Genomic DNA, 26,551 nt, shown 5'->3' on the forward strand with positions numbered 1-26,551 from the left:
GTTTTCCGTATAGAAATATAGATTTGTGGAATCAAGGGAGTGTAGGAATAGTACATTCAAATAGCATAGGGCAATCCAAGGTTAGATTTGACCAATGGGAATAATGAGATGGGACCTCGCGGTCACGAATTATATCCTGTGTACTATAAGCACCTAGGTAAACATGCACATGCACACACACAAATACACACACATACACATACACACACACACACACACCTTTTCATTTATGGACACAAATTTCGGCAGTGCAGGTCAGAACGAAGGAGAGTAGATTAAGATCTTTATTGCCCTTTTGTCCTCTTGTACATCTGGGCAGCCGACTTTCTGTCTGCTTATCTTTTATTTATTACTTGTCTCAGTTTCTTTTTCCCAATCCACTTACCTACCTACCTCTCTGTTTTCTGTGCGTATTCATATATATATATATATATATATATATATATATATATATATATATATATATATACACAGGTAATGATAAGAAATAAATGCAGTGGAAGAAATGCAGTAATTTTCCGCAAGGGTGCGCCACCTTCACGCCTCCGCCGTTTATTTAACTATTTTATTTTTAACGTAAATAAGTTTGTTCTTCAACAACAACTTTCCCCCCACATCGGAGAAATAACCATCTGTCGAAGAAAGCTTTATGCATTCCTGACGAAGAATTACATTAGTATTTTATGGAATGATCTCCATGATACAAATATTATTGAACGCGATGCCAGATGACGTCGTGATGATCTAGGTCACGGATCGTTTAAGATTGCGGGAGATTTTTTCTTTCCGTCATTGTTCTCAGAAATCTTCCAACATTCTTTCGTGTAGCCATGATCAGGAGATTTCCAGGTCTCCCGAGTCTTCGGCTGATGGTGGAGTAGTGAAAGTTGTGTGGGAGAGTCAAGTAATGGATGGACAAGGTGGTGGGAGAGAGAGTTGTCCCTGAAGGATTATGTCCATATTTGGACATCGTGAAGAGGAGGCTGTTCCGAGCGGCCTTTTGAAATTGTCTTTCTTCAAGGTAATTTGTTTCTTCAGTCTTTAATGGTGAACTTTTTTGTTCGTGATTTGAATAGACATTGCTTCAGTAATTTACCTTTATCGGTGATCTCTTGTCCTGTAGATGATGGAGGTATTCTCCGTTAGGTCTTCTGCTGGTGGACTTTTACTGTAGTCATCGGTATATTGGGCACATTTTTCCTCTAAACCTATTTCGAAGGAATGTACAGTTCCTTATCCGGCAAGTGTGTTTATACAATACTCTGTTATCACTTTGATCTGTGTGACTGACCGCTTTGTTATTCACAAGGAGATCTCTCCTTTCTTTAGGTTGTCGGAATAAGACTAGGGCCTTGACGCTGCAAACAGCCTCGTTCTCATCTAGGTTGGTTTCATGGTAGGATACCTGAAATGAGTCGCTAGTAACAGCGAGAATCATACAAATGATTTCCAACAGTAGCCCCGGGAATCGAACCGAGGCTTCTCTGGCTCAGTCAGTAAGATATTGGTGGCTTGGCATTACGCTCGGCCTCGGCCTCTTGTCCTCTCAAATATTTGTTCTTCAAATGTCTTCATATCGTCCATTTTATTCGTGTGTTGATGACGATGGGGTTTCATTCGCTTCCAAAATAACCTCCTAGCCTCAGATACCTGTGTCAATTATGTTCGCTTTATCCTCATAATCCCCTTGCGACCATTAAAGCACCACGGAACTGAGTAAAACAGTCTTGAAAGGGTTCCGCGATACACATTGTTTACATCACATTCTTACCATCGATCACCGAAGGGTGCGATTGACAACTTGTCTTTTACCAATCACTAAAGAGGAGGGAAATGTGTCTTCGGTAGACACGCCTCACTTTCTGGTCGCCACGAGTTCAACGAACCGTTACCTTATCCACCTCGTCTCCTCCTCCTCCGCAATCGGCCATTGTGGTGACGTCATATCGTCGAAGAGATTGTACCAGAGAATATGATAGAGCGGTGGCTTCACATATTGTTAACCAGGGAAGCAAGAACTTATATTTATGGATAAAAAACGTCATTAGGAATGGTTATTGGATCACTTTAATTCCTTGGTCACGGGGTTCTACTCCGAACTGAATGAAATTGTCGTTATCTAGAACAAGATCTATAAAGGCGTCGCCGTAGCAGAAGATTCCGTTAGAATTTGTTTTTACTCGACGACATGACGTACATAAGAACATAAGATTGAAGGAGACGGCAAGAGACCATAAGGCCTACACTAGGCATTTCGAAGTACATTACTACCAGTCATCCTCGTGCATGACAGGTGGTAATGTACAGTACTTTTTTTTGTGAGCAGCGACACGAATTCAAAACGGAAACACGGCCGTACGTATATATCCTCTTGGTTGAATAAAAACACTTACCATTTCTTACAACAACAACTCAGCAATGTATGTAAATGTGTTGAAAAAGTTTATACAGGGCTTTATGATCTGCACCTTTAGTTGTGCTCAGGGAAGAATCTTTTTGTACATCAGTCCTTAGACGACGGCGATCGTACTTTATATGATTTTTTCTGTCGTCAGGCGATTTTATTCGTTCCAAGGAATACAGAGAAACGCGCGCACGCACACACACACACACACACAGTGGAGGGCGGATTCCCTTAGTTGAACAAAATCATTGATATAAACGAATCGAGTGTGAAAACACGACGAAGAGGTTAATGTACTGACTGGCTGGCTGGATTGGGTCGATGACGAACTGGGTCAGGCGCAATGGCGCGAATCCGAACGGAAAAAAAAGTCAAACAGGAAAAAAAAATCTTCGCTTTACGTAACTTGGGTTTTCCTAAAACCAATATTACTAATTATCTTCTATGGATTTTCTTTTTACTCGGGCAGTACAGCGGCGAAGGACAAAAGGGACAGGTCTAGGGAGGGGTGACTTAACACGTGGAAAAATGTCCAGAAACTAGTGGGAAAATGCCCAAAAACAGGCGGGAAAATGTCCAGAAACAGGTGAGAAAAAGTACAGAAGCATGTGAAAGACTGTCAAGAAACATGTGGGAAACTGTCCAGAAACAGGTGAGAAAAGGTCCAGAAACAGGTGAGAAAAGGTCCAGAAACAGGTGGAAAAATGTTTTTGACCAGAAACAGGTGAGTAAATGTCCAGAGATAGGTGGGAAACTGTCCAGAAACAGGTTGGAAATTGTCCAGAGACAGGTGGGAAACTGTTCAGATAAGATGGAAAACTGTCCAGAAACAGAGGAGAAAATGTCCAGAAACAGGTGGGACAATGTTCAGAGACAGGAGAGAAAATGTCCAGAAACATGTGAGAAAATGTCCACACGTAGATAGATGGGAGTGAGACACGGTGTCCACATTACCCTTCCCCATGGCTGAATAAAATCTGTTACGACAGTGAGGGAGTCAGCGAGAGGCCCTAAGAGGGTGGCTCAGTGTCCACGACAACAGTCTTTGCTGGAACTCCGCCATCACGTGGGAGTTACTATGTTGTAAAGAGACCTCGAGGATGTCCAAGGTCAAAGGATGATGTGGTCTACCTTCACGAGGAGTCTTGGGCTGTCCTTCAGAAAATACATGAATGCATAGATAAATAAACAAACAAATAAAGATAAATAAATAGATTCACAAATGATAAATAGATAAATAAAAATGCAAATTGATTCACAAGTGATAAATAAATAGATAGAAATGTAAATTAATTCACAAATGATAAATAAATAAATAAATAAAATATAAATAAATTCACAAATGATAAATATACAAAAAGAAATTATCCCAATCAAGCGTTACCCCGATCTTTGATCAAAAAGCCAAGTTGTCCTAAAACAACCGGAAACAGTTCGCCTCAAGTTCTGCTGAACGGAAACCGCAGCCCCACAAAGGTGGCCAACGGTCATCGATTCCTCGTATACATCTCTCGGGGAGTAAACCTTGAACTGTTACCCGTGACGTCACTCACTGGCTTGAGACAGGAGAGCGATCAGTCGCCGGTACTCTTCTCGTGTTTTCGAAAAGGCAAAGGAAGTACAAAGCTGAGGAAGAGATCGTGGGAGACCTTATGGCCACCTCCTTGACGCAGGACCTCGTTTTGTTACGGTCCGTGTTGTGTGAGTCTGGGGGATGCTTCTGCGGCGCCAGTTACAAGGAGGGAGTGATCAGTCGCCGGTTGTCACCACTCCTGACACAGACATAAAAGCGAGAAAGTAGTGAATTTTTTTTTTACGAAAACAACACCTTTGGTTTCCCCCCATCGCGACTAACTCCTTGGTTGAAGGTTCGGGTCTTGACAGGCTTTGAGGATGGGCAGAAGGGGCGATGATTCTCTATGACGTCCGCCCTCATAAACGTGCTCATATTTGTTTCTTTATGAGATCAACTCCAGAAAAAAAGATGAACATCTGGGTGTACAAGTTGACTACAGTGCAGCAAGGGGCATTCATGGCAAGTGTCCTGAGAGCTAAAGATAAGACTCATAATGACCCATATGCCCAACCACGCCCACAGCACTTACTCCTATGTCTATCCACCAGCCCGTATGCTCTCCTTACTAACTTCTTTACATAACAGCATAAGAATGGAGAAGACTGCAAGAGACCATAAGGCCTACACCAGGCAGTTCCATGTCCATGACCATCGGTCATCCCCATCCATATAGTGGTCTAACCGTTTCTTTAAACAACCGATAGTTTCAGCGCTCACTGCTACATGGTTACTAAGTCTGTTCCATTCATTGACCACCCTATTAGTAAACCAATTCATGCCTATTTCCTTCTCAAATCTAAATGTGTCCAATTTAAACGAGATACTTTTCCTCCAGATCTCTTATTTGACTCTTTCAGTTCAGGGCCTTCCTCGAACATTTCCCTGGATTCTACAGCACAGACGCTTTTATCAATTAATGTGTGTGTGTGTGTGTGTGTGCGTGTGTGTGTGTGCGTGCCTGTATGTGTGTATGCGTGCCTGTATGTGTGTGTGTGTGTGTGATTGTGCATGTGTCTGTGTGTGATTGTGCATGTGTGTGATTGTGCATGTGTGTGTGTGCGCGTGATTGTGTGTGCGCGTGATTGTGTGTGTGTGTGTGCGAGAATGTGCGTGTGTGTGTGTGTGTTCACTTGGTCTTTGGATCACGTGTTCGACAGCTATTTCCCTCCTGGAAGAGAGCTCAGAGCTCGTAGGTCCGATCTATGGGTAATGCTATGACCTTGCACACACACACACACCCAACTCCCCGCCCACGAGAGTTGGAGTAACACCCCTCAGCGCTGCGATACTTATATTATTTCAGCCCCGGGCGAGAGTCGAACCCGGACCTCCGTAGTGGCAGGTCAGAGCTCTAACCACAGCGCCATGTGTGTTTATGTTTGTGTACGCGCGCGTGGGTGATGCGTGCGTGCATCTTTTACAGACGAGCATAACCTATTCAAATTCCTTTACAAAAAAATAAAAGCTTATATATTCTTGGCGGCCTTCCCTCCTGGCCCGACTCCCCAACCGTCGCCTACCTAGGTAAGGGTCCCACTCTACAACATCCCAACCCCAAGGTCGATCACGCCGAACATATCCACCTAACATTGACCCTTACCGCCTTCGTGTCTCCTGGACTCCGCTGGCCGAGCTTGCCCACCCGCAGCCGAGCACAGAACAGGCCTTCTTCCCTCCCCATCGGATGAATAAAATCGTTTGACGTCAACCAGGAAGACAGAAATGTTTAGTGTGTGATGCCTGGAGCAGGAGGGAGAGGAGGAGGAGGCGTAGGAGTAGAGGAGAAGTAGAGGAGAAGTAGAGGGGGAGGAGGAGGAGGAGGAGGAGGAGAGGGGGGACAAAATGGGAAGAGGAGAAGGCGGAGGAAAGAAGGGGAGGAGGAGGAGGAGGAGGAGAGGGAAAGAAGGGGAAACGGAATAGAAGGGAAGGGAGAGGAAAGAAAGGGAGGAGGAGGAGGAGAGGAGGACAAAAAGGGAAGTGGAGGTGGAGGAGGAAAGGTGGAAAAGAAGAGTAGAGGAGGAGGAGAGGAGGACAAAAAGGGAAGTGGAGGTGGAGGAGGAAAGGTGGAAAAGAAGAGTAGAGGAGGAGGAGAGGAGCACAAAAAGGGAAGGAAGAATAGGATAGTAGAGGAATTACATGGAGTACAAAGGAAGAGCAACAGACCTACTGGTCCTTACATGGGCTGTTTCGGTACCCAACTTTTATTCTTTATCTTTTTAGAAGTAAATCATTCTAGTCGGGGATTTGTAGTTAAATGAATGCCGAGACGTGTTTTGAATACCTCTACAGCGGAACAATGACATGGATAAACGAACAGCAAAAGACGTATTGGTCTTTAACGATTGATAACAGTAGAAGAGGAAGATAAGGATGAGAATGATAATTAAGGAAAAAAAATTTGCATAGTTTACACGTTGTTCGTGATTTGGTCCAATTGTTTATCATTCTTCCGTCGAGGCCGCCAAAGACCTCGGCTTGTCTGAGTTCCTTCTTGAGCTAAACGGAATCGCCCGGAATTATAGATCTATGGAATGCACTCATTCCATGCGCGTTTGTAGTGAGCGCTGAAAACTACCCGTTGTTTTAAGAAACGGTTAGACAACTTTATGAATGGGGATGACAGGTGGTCGTGGATATGGAACTGCCTGGTGTAGGCCTTAGGGTCTCTTGCAGTCTCCTTCATTCTTATGTTCTTACGACACCCCGAGGACACCGAATCCTTCGTCATCGACCGGATTTACAAAGGATTACAAAGGCGGAGCTTGCCGACAGGGGACCTTTTGGTCCATAACTAGGTCGGATGCGAAAAAATATATAAATGATAAAAAAATGAAATAGAAATAAATAAAAAAATACATAATATAAATGATAATGCCTAAAATGAATAAACGCGTAGGTAAATAGTAAATAATAATAAATTGACAGATAAATAATAATAAATGAAAATCAAGCAAATAATAAATAAACAGACAAATGATAACACGAGAGAAGAGTAGAACGGCCTGGCGACAGTCTTAGCAAAAGGAAAAACGCCACTCGCCACGCAAGGGGTTAGGCGATATAAGCAGCATTCCAGTTTTCCAGCATTAAGAAGGAAAGTGCCGTCCAGCCGGTACGTAAGGAGTTAAGTCTGGAACTTTAACCAGCTTCGTACTGGCCACCGAGTTGCCATGCCTCTGTATGATTAGAAAAACGACAGTGGTTGCAAAATGTCGTTTTTCTTTTTTCAGTCTTGCGACAGCTTTGGGCATCCCAGTGTGTGTTTCTGACAGTGATGATCCCCATCTTTGTGTGCGTGCGTGTGTGTGTGTGTGTGTGTGTGTGTGTGTGTGTGTGTGTGTGTGTGTGTGTGTGTGTGTGTGTGTGTGTGTGTGTGTGTGTGTGTGTGTGTGTGTGTGTGTGTGTGTGTGTGTGTGTGTGTGTGTGTGTGTGTGTGTGTGTGTGTGTGTGTGTGTGTGTGAATGTACATACATACATTTCACGTAAAGACGACCTTATCTGACATTTTTTATCAACGTAAATTAAAAACAAGGCAACCGAAGTCTGGGCGAGTCGGTCATACAGGCAAAACTCGTTGGGAAGGTGTCTCACATCATTCCAGGCTTCCTGGAAGACCCGTCGTCTCGATTTCCCTCCTGGGAGCCGCGCAGGGTGCATGAGCCGGGAGGGGATCTGGGTCGCTGATCCCTTGGGAATCCCCAGAGGTCCCGGGCAGAGTCCCAAACCAGAATCAGGGAGTGGATGTCAGACGATTTAACTCGGCTCTGAGATCGTGTTCGGAAGATTGAGAAACCGTGTTGTTGCTCAACTGAGGATCGGTGAGGGAAGAGGCCAACAGTTGCTGGTTTGAGGGATCGGGTGCCTGTCCCCGGGTCTTGACATTGTGAGGTGGAATGGCTCGAGGGGGGAGGGGGGAGAGTGACGGAAAGTCCTTCTGTCCAGCGTCTTGTTTATTCTCTCCTGATTCTTTTTCTCAGGTGCTCATCACAGACTATGTTGTCAACATATATCACAGATGATTTTGCAATCTATATAAACAAGTCGGCGATAGACAGGTTTGCACACACACACACACACACACACACACACACACGTAGTACACGACTTGCTGACGCAGTGGTTAGAGTTCCTGGCTGCCACTACGGCGATCCGGGTTCGAATCCCGCCCAGGACTGAAATAATTTCAATATCGCTGTGCTGCGAGTCGTTACTCCAACTCTCGTGGGCGGGGAGTTGGGTGTGTGTGCGTGTGAGGTCACAGCATTACCTATTGATCGACCATATATGAGCTCTAAGCTCTCTTTCGGGATTAAAAATAGCTGTCGATCACGAGTCCAGCACGTGGTCCAAGACCATGGTGAATCACACACACTCATAGAAACCCTAATTCGTCCAAGATTAGAATATATATCAAGAGTAGTGTCCCCGCAAAGAGTGAAGGACCTAAACAGGATCGAGGAGACACAAAGAGCAACAGCCAAACTGGTTCCCTTCCTGGCCGATAGACCACAGGAGGAGAGACGCTGGCACCCGATCTGCAGATGCCGAAGGATCGAAGTGAAAATGTGATTTGATTTGTGTCCAAGACGCCGTAGAGGTGTGAGGTGCGTTGACAGGAAAATATTGGAAACGGAAGGCGTTCAGGAGATAATGGGGACATACTGGAACCAAAAATAAATGGAGGATGTGAAGAAATACATTTCCCCATACAGATGCATAAACACCATGAATACGAGTATCCTACGATGGGACTGCACATGAATTTAAATCTGAGTACGATAATTAGGGCATAAGGTGACAGACAGTGTCGGAACCATACGTAGAATATTAAGCTAGAGCCAGAGAATCAGCGAGAGGATGTTCTTTTCCTGCTAAAAAACCTGTTTGGATCTCTTTGGTGGTCAGAGAAGCGGCACAGGCTCAGCAGGAAGCTCCCGGACGTGAAACAACAGACGAGAATGTGTGTGTGTGTGTGTGTGTGTGTGTGTGTGTGTGTGTGTGTGTGTGTGTGTGTGTGTGTGTGTGTGTGTGTGTGTGTGTGTGTGTGTGTGTGTGAGAGAGAGAGAGAGAATGAGGAAGAGAATGAAGAATGAGGGAGAGAATGAGGAAGAGAGGGAGAGAATGAGGAAGAGAGGGAGAGGGAGAGAATGAAAGAGAGAGGGAGAGGGAGAGTGAAAGAGAGAGAGAGTGAAAGCGAGAGAGAGAGAGTGAAAGAGAGAGAGAGAGAGAGTGAAAGAGAGAGAGAGAGAGAGAAAGCAAGAAAGGGAGATAGAAAGAAAGAGTGAAAGATAGAAAGAGAGGTGAGAGAGAGTGAAAGAGAGAGAGAGGGGAGAGAGAGAGAGAGTGAGTGAGAGTGAAAGAGAGAGAGTGAAAGAGAGAGAGTGAAAGAGAGAGAGTGAAAGAGAGAGAGTGAAAGAGAGAGTGAAAAAGAGAGAGTGAAAGAGAGTGAGTGAGTGAGTGTGACTTATAACTTGAAACGAATCCTGGCCAATCCTGGCACGAAAGACAGCGTCACATAAGTTGCACAATAATCCCGAATCCACCTGAAGAGCCTCGATCGTAGCCCTGACTGCATAACGCGAGGACATACCCCCTTTCTGGCCAGGTGTAGCCTTTTCTCTTTTTCCAGACTCAAGGTGAATCGTTCCTTCGGCCTCATGAAGTAGTCTGTCGAAAGCCGGAGCGAGAATGAATTTCTGTAACCGTGGAGGCGACGTTGAATTGAGATGCAAGACAAACATCAGCCGGAAAATTAAGTCGGGTTTGCGAAAATGAGCCAATATTGCGACATCCCCCCCCCCTTCCACGCCTCCTCACCAGACCAGAACAACCAGAAAGTCACAAAACGATAAAGAAGTAGAGAGAGACAGACAACAAAAGTGTGTGTACGTGTCTGTGCTTGTGTGTGTGTGTGTGTGTGTGTGTGTGTGTGTGTGTGTGTGTGTACGTGTGCGCGATTGATCGTTAAGGCTACAAGTAACGTTTGAGTAGAAGTCATGGGGCGGTAAAGTAAAAGTTGCAGCGATCATCTACGGTCGTTTGCCAATCCACCACGGCAGCAACAGCACGCGAGGTGCAAACAGAGCTTCATAAGCATGTTTGTTTGTGTTGCGTCGGGCGGAAATACAGATTTTCGTAATATTGATTCCGACCTAATAACGCCACAACTTTCTTCTGTTCATGCGATAGTTCTTCCGTGAATGTCCACTGCAGGACCACTGGTCTATCCCATGAGGGGCAATACAGCCTCATAAGGTTGTATGGATGACGAGAGTTGTATGTGAAGTTTCATACGTGATGGATTAGTTGTGTCTGCGAGCTCGACCAGAACTCTTCCATTCCTCCCTTTAAATGCCACTACATAGTCTATTAATGCCCATTTCAATGCGAGACTGGCCTCCTGGACCTCTGATGCCCGCCGTTGCAGAGACTGGTTGGGTAGTCATTAAAGTGTGGTCTGAACAATGGCCTGGCACTTGCCGGAAACTGCACACAGGAATCCCGCGCTTGAGGCAGGGATGCTATCCAGTGGCCCAGGTAGTTTTGTTCCACGTGGGCTAAGCCGTGTCATGGCGTGGACAGAGCACTCGCAACCGACAGAAACAGACAGAGAAGACTCCACGAACCACTTTCAATCAGTTTCCTTTCCTTCGCACTTTCCAACAACGGAGACGCAGCGGCATCGAGAATGAACTACCAACAGGTCTAATTCATTTACGTCATGGTGGCGGTTAACAAACTGTTTCGGGCTCGGCCCCTCTCGCGGCTGAAACGGGCCTCGTCGTCATACAACTCTGTGGATGAGGTCGGACCGCCAACCCAGGGTTCGGTTCCGCCTCGCCATTGGGTGGTTCGGTGCCGCGGTAGAGAGAGCACTTTCACCATCACCGCGCCTCCGCTCCCCCGAAATGAACTTTACCAAAAGTCAATCTCGCTAAGGTTCCGCCCACGCGCCATCCACCCGCCCGGTTTGGGTGTTTCATGGAAGCTGGGGAAAGGTTCGAGTTGCCTCATATCCACTGATTCAGGTCCTCCGAGTCGGTGGTAGCAAGGGAGGAGGCTGCCCGTATAGGCCCCCTTCCCACCCCACGCTTAGGCTTAATGATAATGATGAAGAGTTATCAACGGTAGTAGCACTATCATCGTCAATTTCACTTATTCCCATTGTTCATCCACCTTAACGATTTCGTTGTTAAACACGTTTCTACCAATTACACCCTTTCACTGATTTTGACAACGAGGTGGTTTTATTTAGCCCAGGAGAAAGGGTTCGATTTATCTTAATAAATTCATCATGACATAGATCTACACATAAGTGGTGCCAACCATAACAAACCTCAGTCAGCAGTATTTGGTTTAGTGCAGCTTATTGATGAATGGGTAGACCAAGGTCAAAGGTCAAGACCCCCCCATGTGAGCTTGAGTTTGACCTTTCAAGGTCATTCAAAGTCGAGGGTCTTTCTGCCAAGTGAATAAGTCCAAAAGCGACTTCCGATAGAGTGATAAAATTGAACATCAACCTGTACCCGTTTTTGAGTTGAGGCCCTCTAAACTTTTGTGACCTTAAATTCGACCGTTGACAGCCTCCTCAAGCTCATAGGATATATCTCCCACTTTTGCGTATGCCCTGTACTTCCATCTCCATCGCTGGGAAGGAGAGTGATGGAGATGGAGGTAGAGGGCAGACGCAGGTGAGGGAGGCCCAAGCTGCGCTGGAAGGACAGACTGAGAGAGCACCTTAAGGAGAAACAGCTGGAGGAGGAAGAGTAGATGATGGACCGCAACAGGTGGAAACGAATAGCGAGGAACGACGACCCCATATGAAAATGGGAAACGTCAACAGGAAAAAGAAGATCAACGACGAAAAGGATCAACTCTGCCTTAGATCGAAGTAAATCGGACCCCTAGATTTTTTTTCCTAACTTCAACGGATTTTGTTTTCGATGATCTTCACGTTTACCTAACTAATCCCCAAAATCTTTGCATGTCAAGTAGTCCAGCCATTTTACTGTAACGTCGCAAAAGAAAAAAATCGAATAAGAATTAAGAAAAGAAGAAACAAAGAAAAGAAGAAACAAAGAAAAGAAGAAACAAAGAAAAGAAGAAACAAAGAAAAGAAGAAACAAAGAAAAGAAGAAACAAAGAAAAGAAGAAACAAAGAAAAGAAGAAACAAAGAAAAGAAGAAACAAAGAAAAGAAGAAACAAAGAAAAGAAGAAACGAAGAAAAGAAGAAAAGAAGAAACAAAGAAAAGAAGAAACAAAGAAAAGAAGAAACAAAGAAAAGAAGAAACAAAGAAAAGAAGAAACAAAGAAAAGAAGAAACAAAGAAAAGAAGAAACAAAGAAAAGAAGAAACAAAGAAAAGAAGAAACAAAGAAAAGAAGAAACAAAGAAAAGAAGAAACAAAGAAAAGAAGAAACAAAGAAAAGAAGAAACAAAGAAAAGAAGAAACAAAGAAAAGAAGAAACAAAGAAAAGAAGAAACAAAGAAAAGAAGAAACAAAGAAAAGAAGAAACAAAGAAAAGAAGAAACAAAGAAAAGAAGAAACAAAGAAAAGAAGAAACAACGAAACGAAGAATCTAAAAAGGCCACAAAAAGAAGAATCGAAGAAACAAAAAAAAAAACTGAAACATTATAAAAAGAAAGAAAAGAAGAAATAAAGGAATAAACAAAGAACAAAGAAACGAAGTTCAGACAATTCTTCTCAGCGGCGAGAAACGCCCACCTGCACTGATGGGGTCACTGTGGACATCTAATGTCGTGTACAGAAAGTGAAAAGCAGTAATAAACAGATAAAAAACACGCAATCTTCTTCAGTTTGAAATAAATCTGGCCCTAGCAGTGTAAGATTGTTTCTTAATAATCCATTATTGATTATGTGAAGGGGTGATTGTGGCTGCCATGCTGTGCAGAACAAGAAAATATTTATTCCAAGTGAAAGGTTGAAACTGGAAACGATGCTCAGATGCTTAATCATAAGATTGCAAGGATACCCAGGACTCCATCAATATCCTTCTGATCCCTTAACGAGTCCTTTTTCTTTCTCATTTCACCCATTTGTCCTAAAATCGTAAAATATAATCTTAACATCTCTTTGGGTAGAAGAGCACGAAAGACCAACAAACGTTTGGCGGCTGGTGCCCTCACATCTTAGAAACAATCTCGTTTCCTGAACTATCACTATATTGAGCATCAGGAGAAACACATTAATTCTTTTAACTACTAGGGTGGAAACACAATTAGCACCTGCTCACCTGAAGGAACATGCCTCCATTATGACAAAGCAAATCCTGGTATATCTGATCTAACCACCCGGGAATTTCCAAGTTTCAAAATAATAGCCCTTGCAATTGAGATGAAAAAATAGTAATAATGCTGTGCTAGAGCTTTCATCTATCAGGATAAGGGACTGTGTAACCTTGTAGAGGTGCACCAGTTCACACTTACTTCGTGTCCGCTCAGGTGTGATGAAAGCACATCTGTAACCTTCGGGGAGCAATAAACAAATAAATGGTACTTATCAGCAGTAACGACGGCCACGATAGGCCTAGCGAGCCGGCAGTTTGGAAAACCTGATCAAAAAAACTCAAGAGATGCCTCGGATGGGACAGAACCATCTTCGCGATATCGGAACGATACAGAGATTGTCCCCGATGGAGAAACTTCGTAAGGCATCACAAATGACAGGACAATCGCCCTACCTGGAGTATAGTGAGAAAATTATTTTGCAAAATGAAGAAGTGGATTAGTCTGTTAAACTCCCACTCCATTTTGCATCGGCGTTTTGCTGCGCCTCACTCATAAGCTCTTCCACAATTTGCTTTTCCTCCCATCCTCAACCCACTCATCATCTTTGCACACTTTATCATTCCCTCCATAGAATATGCCCAATCTTCGTCTAATCCTGTTTTTTCCTATCCCTCACCACCTCCCACACTTCTCTTACCTTCTGATATTCTTTTCTCCTTTCCTTCTTATTTAATTTGTTTGCCTTTTCCACTTCTACTTATATCAATCTTCCTCCATTTTCCCCCACTCTCAATCTCTCCTCCACCAGATGATGATTTGACTATCCCCTGTTCTTTCCCTTGAAAACATGAACGTCCAGAACTCTTCCAATCCTCCCTGTGCCACTACATAGTCTACTTATGCCCTTTCAACCAGCCTTCCCTTCACCATCATTTCCCACGTGTACTTGTGCTTGTCTCCCTTCTTAAACATTGTGTTCCATCTATCGGCTCATCCTTTACTCTACTATTGAGATCCCCCCAAACACCACTATATTTCCATTCCTTCTAAATCGTTCTATACATTTATTCAGATAAATCCAAAAGACCTCCCTTTCCTCTTTATTTTTCTCACTGCCAGGTCCGTGTGCATTCGCAAAACCCCACATCTCACATCCCTATTTCACTTTCACCCGCATCATAATTGAAGACGCTTCTCTCCACACAATTACGCACTTTCCTATCTCATCACTTACCTGCAGTGCTACTCCCTCTTTTCATCACCCATTCGTCACTCCTGACATCTTCCCCACCACACACTGAAGATTCATCACTGCCTTTCAACTTTGATTCAATCCACGTTAACACATCCATCTTCCTCTTCACAAACATAATGTTGATGTTTTCCCTTTTATTCTAATTGCACTACATCGATTCGCATTCTTAAACTCATCACTCCCTTTCAACTTTGATTCAGTCCACGGTAACACATCCATCTTTCTTTTCGCAAACATATTGTTTATATTTTCCCTATTACTTCCATCTGCACTTCGTCGACTCATATTTGATAATGCAGTTACTAGGGTTCTAGTTCTAGCCTTTCAACTTGACTCTTTTATGCCTTGACACTTCGCAGGGGGAACATATAGTGTGTAGGATCCCTATCCCCCTCACCACATCCCATTTAGTCACCCTTTAGTACACAAATTATAACATGGGAGTAAAACCCCCACCACCAACAACACTTCTGTAATATTAATGTTGTTTAGATGCCTTATTACCTGGGAGAGCCACACACGACTAGTTTTCGACTTGCAACAACATTAGAATACCGTGATGTAGTAGCACACAAGTAAGATTCAACCTTATTGCCCACTCTCAGAGATAATTAAAATCGGAGCGGTCAATTGGGCTCCCCACCTCACCAAGGACATGTCACTTGAGCTTTTCCTTGTCTCTTTTAGTATTACCTCACATCTGTATATATTCTGTGATCTAACCTCCCTATATACTCATCCCCTGAAGAGGACCACAGTTATTGGTCGAAATATAAGGATTACTTCATCTCTGAAAGTGGGTAATAATTTTGGATTACAACAATATATCTCTGGATTGCCCGTCGTACGAAACTAGTGAGGAAAAAATTAGAGTAGCGTGTCATGTCTTCATCTATTTCACCTTACAACATGTGTGTGTGTGTGTATACAGGTAGAGCCGATGTTTACATATACGGACGTTTGGTCCATGACGTTACGTCACCCCGGCTTAATAGCACTTGGAGAAGTTCTTACAATTTTATCAATAACAAAATCATCAAGCCTAAATAATCCTAAACTTAAATTGATATTATGGTCAAAGGTTTCTTTAATATGACTGGATTCAATGATGTCTCTTTTTATATTTGTGCTGATTTATCCTAGGATAAATCAACACAAATATAGTGTAAGGAGTGGGCAAAGTTCCAGTGGCCTTTTTGTCCATGTAAGAGACCACAATCATCCTATTGACTGGGATAATTCCAATGTAATAATTTCTTGTAGATCCTTATTAGAAAGAGACATTATTGAATCCAGTCATATTAAACACACCTTTGACCATAATATCAATTTAAGTTTAGGATTATTTAAGCTTGATGATTTTGTTATTAATAAAATTGTAAGAACTTCTCCAAGTGCTACTAAGCCGGGATGACGTAATGTCGTGGACCAAACGTCCGTATGTAAACATTATATATATATATATAATATAATTTTTATACTTCAACAACGAGCCTCCTCAGTTGATAGATCCTTCTATTTGTTCGATAAATGCCTAGCAAAATCATATAGTCGGACACCAGTCACCCACGATATCACAGAAATTATTCATAGTGTGTGTGCGTGCGGGCGTGCGTGCGTGTGTGTATGAGGAGGGTGGAAAAAGGAAGATACGGCTAGAGTTCCGAGTATATTCCTGATCGGCTTTGCCCTGTGCTGTTTGTCAGAGGAAGGTCTCCCTGTAACAAAGGTGACCCAAGGCAGCAGCGAACCGATTCCACGTTTTCTAATTCCCACAACAGAGAAAGGACCCAAGGGTGGGTGGCCTGGCCGGGCAGAAGACAAATGATCTAAGTTAACAATCTGAAACGTCAATGTTGTCGAAATGGTCATAATAGTGTTTGTGTTTGAGGTATTGTGTAAGCCATGTTTCATGGAGTAAAGACGGTTGTGTAAGAACCTGGTGCGTCGCTGTGAAACAATATTAACTATAAGCCGGACATCAATTCACTTTGGAAAAGGACCAGAAGAGAATGATAAATGTTACAGTTTATCAACAGTTTGGTATGTGAATGATGTTGCCATGCGGGTAACCTTTATGTGGTTGTAAATCACCAAGGATGGTGTCAAGAATGTTGTGAAATGATAACAAATGAACCGTCGGGCAGGAATTCACAGGACACTTGTCTTTTTTTTCCATTTTTAACTTATCACAATACATATATACATATATATACATATATATATATATATATATATATATATATATATATAATAATGTGTGTGCGTGTGCAGTAATTCACAAGAACACGTAACAATAATTTGCAGAAAAACACTGGGAAATAAGAAACATATAGACGAAAACGTTCGGATTAAGTTTCTTAATTCCCAGTGGGTTTTTCTGATATATATATATATACATATATATATATATATATATACATATATATATATTATATACATATATATATATATATATATATATATATATATATATATATATATATTATGCACTCTTAAACAATTATATATGATCCTATTGGAACCACCATTTCCAAGACTACAATGTTCAGTTATCAAATGTCAAAGATTCAGTCGCGGAACTAGCGAGGCACAAGAAGAAGCGAGTGTGCGTGTGTTTGTGTGTGGTTGACCACTCACCTGGTCTCGGCGTCGCGCAGGGCAGGTGCGTCCTTCCCTCAACACAGCCAAGAGACAACTGGCCCACACCCGACGCGAGAACCCCAAAACGACTTCTTCAGTCTCAAGCGGAGTCGGGTTGACTCCCCCGTGCGTTCGTTCGTGCGTCAGCTCGGATAGTTATGTAACCCAGTGGGAATGTTTCACCCCTTTGATGCCTCAGCGATGTTATGTTATGTCACAAAGGACGCGTGCACTGAGGGGTTCCGTGTAGTGTATACACACACACACACACACACACACACAGAACACACACACACACACACACACACACACACACACACACACACACACACACACACACACACACACACACACACACACACACACACACACACACACACAATGTGAGCTCTGAGCTCTCTTCCGGGAGGGAAATAGCTGTCGATCACGAGTCCAACAGGTGATCCAAGACCATGGTGAATCACACACACAATTTCAGTATTGCTGCTCTGCGAGTCGTTACTTCAACTCTCGTGGGCGGGGAGTTGTGTGTGTGTGTGTGTGTGTGTGTGTGTGTGTGTGTGTTAGTGTGTGTGTGTGTGTGTGTGTGCGTGCGTGTGTGCGTGTAAGGTCACAGCATTACCAAGGATGGGTCATATATGAGCTATGAGCTCTGTTTCGGGAGGGAAACAACTGTCGATCACGAGTCCAACACATGATCCCAGACCATGATGAACCACAAACACACACACATACACAATTTCAGATAACACACATACACAATTTCAAATAACACACATAAACACACATACACAATTTCAGATAACACACATAAACACACATACACAATTTCAGATAACACACATAAACACACATACACAATTTCAGATAACACACATACACAATTTCAGTATCGCTGCGCTGCGAGTCGTTACTCCAACTCTCATGTGTGGGGAGTTTGGTGTGTGTGGGGGGGTAAAGTCACAACATTACCCATAGATCGGTCATATATGAGCTCTGAGCTCTCTTCCGGAAGGGAAATAGCTGTCGATCACGAGTCCAAAACGTGATCCAAGACCATGGTGAATCACACATATATACACATACGCTCACGCACATACATACGCACACACGCATACACAAAAACACACACACACACGAACAGAGACGCAGATTTTTGAGAAAGGAACACCTCGAACGTACCAAACCAAGAAAAAAAGCAAGAGTGAGAAACAAAGGGCAAAATTTCTGGTGCACAAGAGGTAACTTGCAAAGAAGTTTTACAGTTAATTGAAAATCAAAAACTGATTTTTTTACAGCTGGTTGAAAAAAAAATGGAGGAGAGGACATGTAGCAGGAAAAAAAAAGTATGTTGACAGTTTTTTTTTTTTTTTTTTGGACTACTTCCGTTCGCTCACTCAGTGTTGTTCCTCGTTGCCGTGTATGACGTCATTCATCATCACCAGAATCGGCGAGCGAGAACACATGCACTGATCCTGGAGAGGGGGAGGAAGAGAGTTGCACAGCCTCTGCTTCCCCGACCGGGAAACCCAGAGAAAACGGAGTTCGGAACGGCCGGACGAGAAAGCCGAACTCCCGAAGATCCTGTCTGTTTGATGGGGTTTTCCACTTCCCCGTGAGAGCCGATGCCGTGGCAGAACCCAAAATTTTCCCTTCTTCTGGCCTTGTCCCAAAGAGCCGTATTTTGGAAGGTAGCAGGAATCTGAAGCCAGAGTTTACTCTGCACGCCTCTGCCTAGAGAGGGATCTTCTGCAAGGCAGCAGGTCCAAACTACTAACTAGTGCCTTCCAGGTACATTACAAAGGATTACAAAGGCGGAGCATGCCGACAGGAGACCTTTTGGTCCATATCTAGGTCGGATGCGAAAAAAATATAATGGTAAATAAATAAATAAATGAATAATTAAAAATCATAATAATGTAAAAATCTAACCAGAGGATTACACATAGACCCATAGACCATGGCCCACTGTATACAAGTTTGTTGGTGGCACAAAACTTGCGATCTTTTAAATCAAGTTTTTCTCCTCCTCCTACTCCTCCTCTTCCCTCTTCCTCTTTTCCTCCTCCTCGTTCTTCCTTGTTTCTTCTTCTTCGTCATCTTCGCCATCTTCTTCTTCTGCTTCTTCTTCTTCTGCTTCTTCTTCTTCTTCTTCCTCCATTTCTTCTTCTTCTTCTTCTTCTTCTTCTTCTTCCATTTCTTCTTCTTCTTCTTCTTCTTCTTCTTCTTCCATTTCTTCTTCTTCTTCTTCTTCTTCTTCTTCTTCTTCCATTTCTTCTTCTTCTTCTTCCATTTCTTCTTCTTCCATTTCTTCTTCTTCCATTTCTTCTTCTTTCATTTCTTCTTCCATTTCCTCTTCGTGAGAAGTGTAACGATAGTCATGATAATACCAATGATGGTTTGAATACGTAACAAACCAATAGTAAGAATAAAGACTGTAGTTATACGTCACTTAGGAAAGATAGCAAATTGTCATCATTCTAGCAACAAGTGTTTTATGTAATTTTTTCAGTAATGATGTAGAGAAGCATGACAACAGTATATAAAGACTATGTAGTTAGACGTTAACTAGGAAAGCAAAGAAATTGTCGACATTCCAGCTACAAGCTTGTTCTAAAAATATCTTTCAGTAATAATGTAGAGAAGCATGACTATAATAGTAGTAATCATTCTACAGTAATTGAGGTCATTGCCGAGCCAGACGCTACAAAAATACAAATGATAACGACTTGACGTCACGCGTATCAGCGGACATAACCAAAGGAATTCTAATCGATAAAACAAATGTACCCACCCAGTTACACAATCTCTAGCAGTCATTAGTGTAATGAAAAAGTGACAGCTACAAAACTATCTTACTTCATTTCTTTATGTAACAACGACCTGACGTCACGCATATCAGCGGACATAACCAAAGGAATTGTCACCGATAAAATAAAGATAGCCCCAGTTACATACTAGCAGTCATTAGTGTAATGATAAAAAGTAACAGCTACAAAACTACCTAACTTGATTTATTTCTGCAACAATTTTCACCATTATAAGGTTATAAAAACGTTAATACTATTCGTATTTTGAGTCCTCACATATGCTCCTGCAGGCGTCAGCTGGAAGTCCACAAAGAAAACGTATCTTAAAAACAAAATACAACAAGACAAATCTAAAAACTTCACCAGTAGCGCTATTATTACTTGTGCGTGGTTAAGCCCTACAATCATCTAAGGGCTCATCTTCAAAGTGAAGTTGAATTTTTTTTTATATAGAATGGACACGTAGGGCTTTACCACATCACAGTTCTCTTTGAATATACATATGTATATATATATATATATATATATATATATATATATATATATATATATATATATAATTAACTTCCCCACTGGGATTCGAACCTTTGCCTAAGCGACTGCTTATTATACAGCAATGACCATATTATTGTGCCTCGACGATCCAACGACGTAGAACACGACCATGTAGTTCCACTCGCGTGGGACGCAGTATGTATCGGAATTTCATCGAATCCTTTATGCTGGATATATGCGATTCACCATGGTCTTGGATCACGTGTTGGACTCGTCATCGACAGCTACTACCCTCCCGGAAGAAAGTTCAGAGTTCATATATGTGTAATGCTGTGACCTGACACGCACCCCCCCCCCCCAACTCCCCGACCACGAGAGTTGTGGGGTGCGCAGCGATACTGAAATTATTTCAGCCCTGGGCGGGATGCGAACTCGGACCGCTGGGTTAGTAGTCGCGAACGCTACCACTGCGCCGTCAAGCCGTGTGTTGGTGTGTGTGTGCGTGTGCGCGCGCATTCCACCACGATGAGAAATCCCTGACTCTGAGGCGAAGATGAGTGACGTCGTGACCTCGACGCTGCAGAAGAGGAGACCTCGAGCTTGACCTTCCATTGTATCGTCGTCCTCATCAGTGCTATGAATGGGGGCGGTTCGCGCGCGCGCGCGTGTGCGTGTGTGTGTGTGTGTGTGTGTGTGTGTGTGTGTGTGTGTGTGTGTGTGTATGTGTGTGTGTGTGTGTGTGTGTGTGTGTGTGTGTGTCTGTGTGTCTGTCTGTGTGTGTGTGTGTGTGTGTCTGTCTGTGTGTCTGTCTGTGTAAGGGAAGGACTCCTTATCTCAAGAAACTACAGGTCTCTCTCTATATGTTTTGACGTCAGCATGGCGTTGTACCTTCCTACAACTTTACATGGCACACACCAATGTTTTTGTTTTTCTTCTCGTTCTCTTTCGTCTCCTTGGCGTTGTTGTTTTTGTTATTATTGTTGTTTGTTGGTTCTGTTGTTGCTTTTGTTGTTCTTGTTGGTGATGATAGTGATGGTAGTGTAGACGATGGTGATACTGAAAATTACATTAAGGAGAAGGAACATGAATTCGCAAATCATGGTACAATCAAATTACGACTATTATCATTTGTCCTTTTACTACAATAATCATCACATTGGTCCATAGCGAGGTCAAGTGAAGGAAAAATAGATAAGTAAGTAAATAAATAGATAAATGAATGAATAGATAAGTCAATAAAGACAATAACCAACTAATTCGTTAATCAGTTAATTGAATAATTGATGAATTAATAAATTGTTAAGCGCACACAAACATAGGTAGGCATTTAGAGAAAATGATAGGTAGACATAACAATACACTGCTTTAGTGAACATTTACATAAGTGAATCCTCAATCTTGGAAACGCATACGAAGTGCATCCTAACTTCGACACTTTTCCTACCAACCTCTGGGATAATCTCACGTTCTAACCGTGAGTGTCACGCGCTAGTTCTCCACTGCATTGTACCGGGTTCGTGACCTCCTATTGCTGCTGCTGTTCCCCCCCCCCACCCCTCACCCTTCCTCGGCTCTGATTAGGTACAGGAATCTGTTGCTGGGGAGTCGAGGCGAGGCGAGGAGAAGCTGGCTCCCCACCAAGCAGCATTGCAGTGCTCCAGAGGGCTTGGAAATACCGGTATATGTACAGAGAGATAGAAGATTTTCATAAAGTTTCCTCCGAGCCTCCCTGTGTTCGTCTGTTTCTTGAAATTATTTATCCTGTTTTTAATATGACTAGTTGGCATTAGTTTTGTAGCTAAAAGCCTAAAATGACTTTCCTCGTTATAATTGCAACTTTGACGAAATACGAACGTTAATGTGAAGGGAGAAAAGAAAACAAATCCGAAGAACCGCATTCCACTTAGATCATCATCCGGCCAAAACGGAACTGTTCGTCGCGATTAGTTCAGAAAATCTCCGCCAGAGGTCTCCGTAAGGTCGTGACGGAGACTTCACTGTGATGAGAAACGACGCTCAGAATACACAACTGACCTCATCCAACCTGATAAAGATGAAGTGGATCGCAAATGCTCCTCGAGGGTCACGTCCGGCCCTCTGGGTCCTAATCAGCACAGGGCTTGCAGTATTGACGTAATCAGCACAAGAATCTTAATGAAATATCACAGCGATTTACGTCATCGGAAATACGTCGATTGTGTGCAATGTTTAGGTGTGTGTGTGTGTGTGTGTGTGTTCACCACCATGGTCTTGGATCACGTGTTGGACTCGTGATCGACAGCTATTGCCCTCCCGGATGAGAGTTCAGAGTTCATGTATGGCCGATCTTTGGATAATAATGTGACCTGGGACGCACACACACACACAACTCCCCGCCCACGAGAGCTGGAGTAACGACTAGCAGCGCAGCAATACTGAGATTATTTCAGCGCCGGGTGGGATTCGAACTCGGACCGCTGTAACAGCATTTGCGAACATTACCACTGCGCCATTGAGTCGTGTGTGTGTGTGTGTGTGTGCTTGCGTGCGTGTTTGTTTGCAACCAATTATATTCACACAATTATGATGTACAGGAAGCCACCTCATACATAGCAACCCCCGACATGGTCTTGGATCACGTGTGGGACTCGTGATCGACAGCTATTACCCTCCCGGATGAGAGTTCAGAGTTCATGTATGGCCGATCTTTGGATAATAATGTGACCTGGGACGCACACACACACACAACTCCCCGCCCACGAGAGCTGGAGTAACGACTAGCAGCGCAGCAATACTGAGATTATTTCAGCGCCGGGTGGGATTCGAACACGGAGCGCTGTAACAGCAGTTGCGAACATTACCACTGCGCCATTGAGTCGTGTGTGTGTGTGTGTGTGTGTGTGTGTGTGTGTGTGTGTGTGCTTGCGTGCGTGTTTGTTTGCAACCAATTATATTAACACAATTATGATGTACAGGAAGCCACCTCATACATAGCAACCCCCGACATTACGTGGCAGGAATTAGCCATAATGGCAAGGACGTAAGAAGCTGGGGATAATGCAAGAACCGAGGAAGATATCTAGCCCGACGAAACCAGCCGAACGGGACAAAAAGAAGAAAATGCGCTGGAGTCTGTTACATAAACTGACAAATCTTTTTGGGTTTGCCGTCTTTTTCAATCCTCCCGTGTCCTCGTGATACTTTTTCCAACCCAGACCATAAAATCTTCCCTGTCAATTTCATCCACTCCTTCCACTGATCTTTGTTTTAATGATGGTGCGTCGTCTCCTCTTACCCTCGTCGCATCTTTAACTAGCTGGGACATTGTACCATCCATTGCAACACTCAGCAGAGTCGCATCTTTGCTTGTATTCATAAATGTCATCAAGCCTACTTCTTCAGTAAAATTCCCCAAACCTGTCATTATCTTTATTTTCTTTTATCTGCCTTGTCTGCGAAATTGATTTCTTGGATCTATATCTTCATCTACAGTACCCCGTCTGGGGTATTGGCTACTTGTTATTGTGGCAATGTAGCATGCAGTTGATACTTTAGGGTCTATATGGGGCGCCCCTACGGACCAGAGCCACACATCATTTTGTCTATGATGGAGGAAAACTCTTCATAGAGAAATGATGACACTTTTATACTACGTCTGTCCCTCCGTTATGCTGTCCCCCAACCCCTTGCTGCTGTCCTGTACCATTTCTCTGAGTATTCATTTTCTGCTGTGGGGGAATTCCCTGTGGCGGGGAGAAAGAATACTGCCACCAAGTATTTCCACTTGGATCGTAAGAGGCGAGAAGAAAGGGACGGGGAGTGGGACTAGGCATCCTTCTCCTTGTAGCCCCACAGGGGACATTCCTAAACGAAAAAGAAAAATTCAAGACCTACTCAATAAATATTTTCTATGGGACATGTATACCTTTAAGGAGTCACCAGGATCGGGCTGTCAATTCACCTTGGTGTGTCGTCTTCTCTTATATTTGTCGCATCATTGACCTTCTGAGACATTATATTATCCATTAAAGTATCTAACAGAGTATTGTCCCCAAGAATTTTCACTTACACTGACTCCAAATTCAATTCTTTACAGATAAAGTTACACACCTGGGGTTTTTAACACACTTTAATCATATCGGGTCGATTAATAGATATACCTGAAAGCATTTCTTGACATTAAGCCTCATTCCAGGCCCCGGTCTTAGGAATGCTGCTGCCATAGTACCATATCGATAGCCTCGCAGCATACTTAGCTTAGCCGCATTAAATGCAGCTTTTTATGAATCGGAAACGATGTGGAATATCATTTTCCCACAATTCCTGTGGTGGCTGTTCATAAAGATGTGAACTTCTCTCCTGTAAGAGTTTGGTGACGGATTTCCACTGGTTAGTCACGCTAATCAGCGGATAAGTAAGCTAAGACAATTCTGCCACCAGCGCTAAGCTAATTATGCTCCGAGGCTATCGATATGCTACTGTGAGGCTTCTTCCAAGTTCTCTTTCCCCTGGACTTGTTATCCATCTTCTCAGAACTCCCGTCATTTCTCTTCCATCTGACCTGGCCTTCGTATCATCACCATCCAGTTTGTCCATCATCTTGATTCTGTCTTCTCTCTTTTATTTTTGTCTTTATTTTTTATCGTTGAGTGTTTGCCAACTAAGACGTTTAACCACGACAGCACTACATCGGTGTTTACAAATCAAGATCTCGGCTGATCTTTTGCTTCCATATAGATTTATCCCAACGTTTTGTCATGTTTTTATTACCTTTTGTGGTAGTGCATTTTCCACATCCCTGCTTGGACTGGGCGTGTTCAATTCGATTATATTATGGAAAATCGGGGTGGCCAATAAAATAGTCAAATAATGCATTAATGACAAATATTGTATTAGTTACAAGCACTACAAAAACGAGCGTGCGGTCGCTTCGTAAGCAAAATCAAGACTGACGCTAAGCGACGCGACCACTCTCAGACTTGGCGGGAAAACATACACGCTCAAATGAACACTTGGTTCTCACTATAATGTATACAATATAATGTATAATATATACTGTACTGTGTGTGTGTGTGTGTGTGTGTGTGTGTGTGTCTGTGTGTGTGTGTGTGTGTGTGTGTGTGTGTGTGTCTGTCTCTGTAAGGGAAGGACTCATTATCTCTAGAAACTACAGGTCTCTCTATATGTTTTGACGCCAGCATGGCGTCGTACCTTCCTACAACTTTACATGGCTCACACCAATATTTTTGTTTTTCTTCTCGTTCTCTTTCGTCTCCTTGGCGTTGTTGTTTTTGTTATTATTGTTCTTTGTCGGTTCTGTTGTTGCTTTTGTTGTTCTTGTTGGTGATGGTAGTGATGGTAGTGGAGACGATGACGATACTGATAATGTATCTTACAATAATAATAAATAAACAATATTACAAATACATATATACAACACAAAGAATATTCTACGCAACCATTACAATGGCTATGGATGATAACCTCGTTTCACAAGGCAGCCGCGCTGGCAACAGCGAAGAAATCATCGATGGTATTCTTAAAGAAAAAAAAATCCTTATATAAATCTTATATAAATCTTTCCCTTCCAAGGATTTATGTAAGTTTTTTTTTAAGAATACCACCGTCAGAATTTTACGATGGTATTCTTTAGAAACATATTTCCTTATGTAAATCTTTCCCTTCCAAGGATATATACGAGTATAATATTTATATAAAGAGATATATATTTTTTAAGAATACCACCGTAAGTCTCACTCATGGTAGACGTAGCAGAGTGTTCCGGCTGCTAATTGGCTGACTGGTTGGTTGGGTGCAGCGTCAGAGTTTCCTGAAGAAGAAGAAGAATTATTCAGCGTAGGTGACAATCTTTCCATGGAGTCTTTGGCCACCACCGTGTCGACTCAAACTCAATATTTTATCATTCGACCTTGGATGCTACGTTCCGGTACGCAGGCAAGCAGGCATGCACCCCTTTTTTCTTTCTTTGATTTACCTCTTCCTTCTGCGGTTTTCGTATCATTTTTGGTCCATGTCTACAAGTTCTGTTTAAAAGTACAAATGTACAAGACGTTCAGACACGCTAACCACACGTGAAAATAAGATCACACAATTCATGAAGATCATGAGAAAATGTTTAC

The 26,551-nt window shown here is 42.9% G+C and overlaps 1 protein-coding gene across 2 annotated transcripts in view; it reads right to left on the reverse strand.

Annotated features, from left to right (window-relative positions):
• The window catches only part of LOC143036767 (metalloreductase STEAP3-like), a 114,443-nt gene that overhangs the window by 46,503 nt on the left and 41,389 nt on the right, over window positions 1–26,551 (reverse strand). Inside the window, exon 1 of one of the 2 annotated variants that reach the window (XM_076204477.1) lies at window positions 17,125–17,254. The exons of the other annotated variant lie outside the window; for it this stretch is intronic. The gene's annotated coding sequence lies outside the window, so the exon portion shown is untranslated. Of the gene's footprint in view, window positions 1–17,124; window positions 17,255–26,551 lie in introns of those variants that run through there. 2 annotated transcript variants of the gene reach the window in all.

Source organism: Oratosquilla oratoria, chromosome 21 (assembly GCF_046742065.1).
Source record: "Oratosquilla oratoria isolate Oo_2021 chromosome 21, ASM4674206v1, whole genome shotgun sequence".
Classification (NCBI taxonomy): domain Eukaryota; kingdom Metazoa; phylum Arthropoda; class Malacostraca; order Stomatopoda; family Squillidae; genus Oratosquilla; species Oratosquilla oratoria.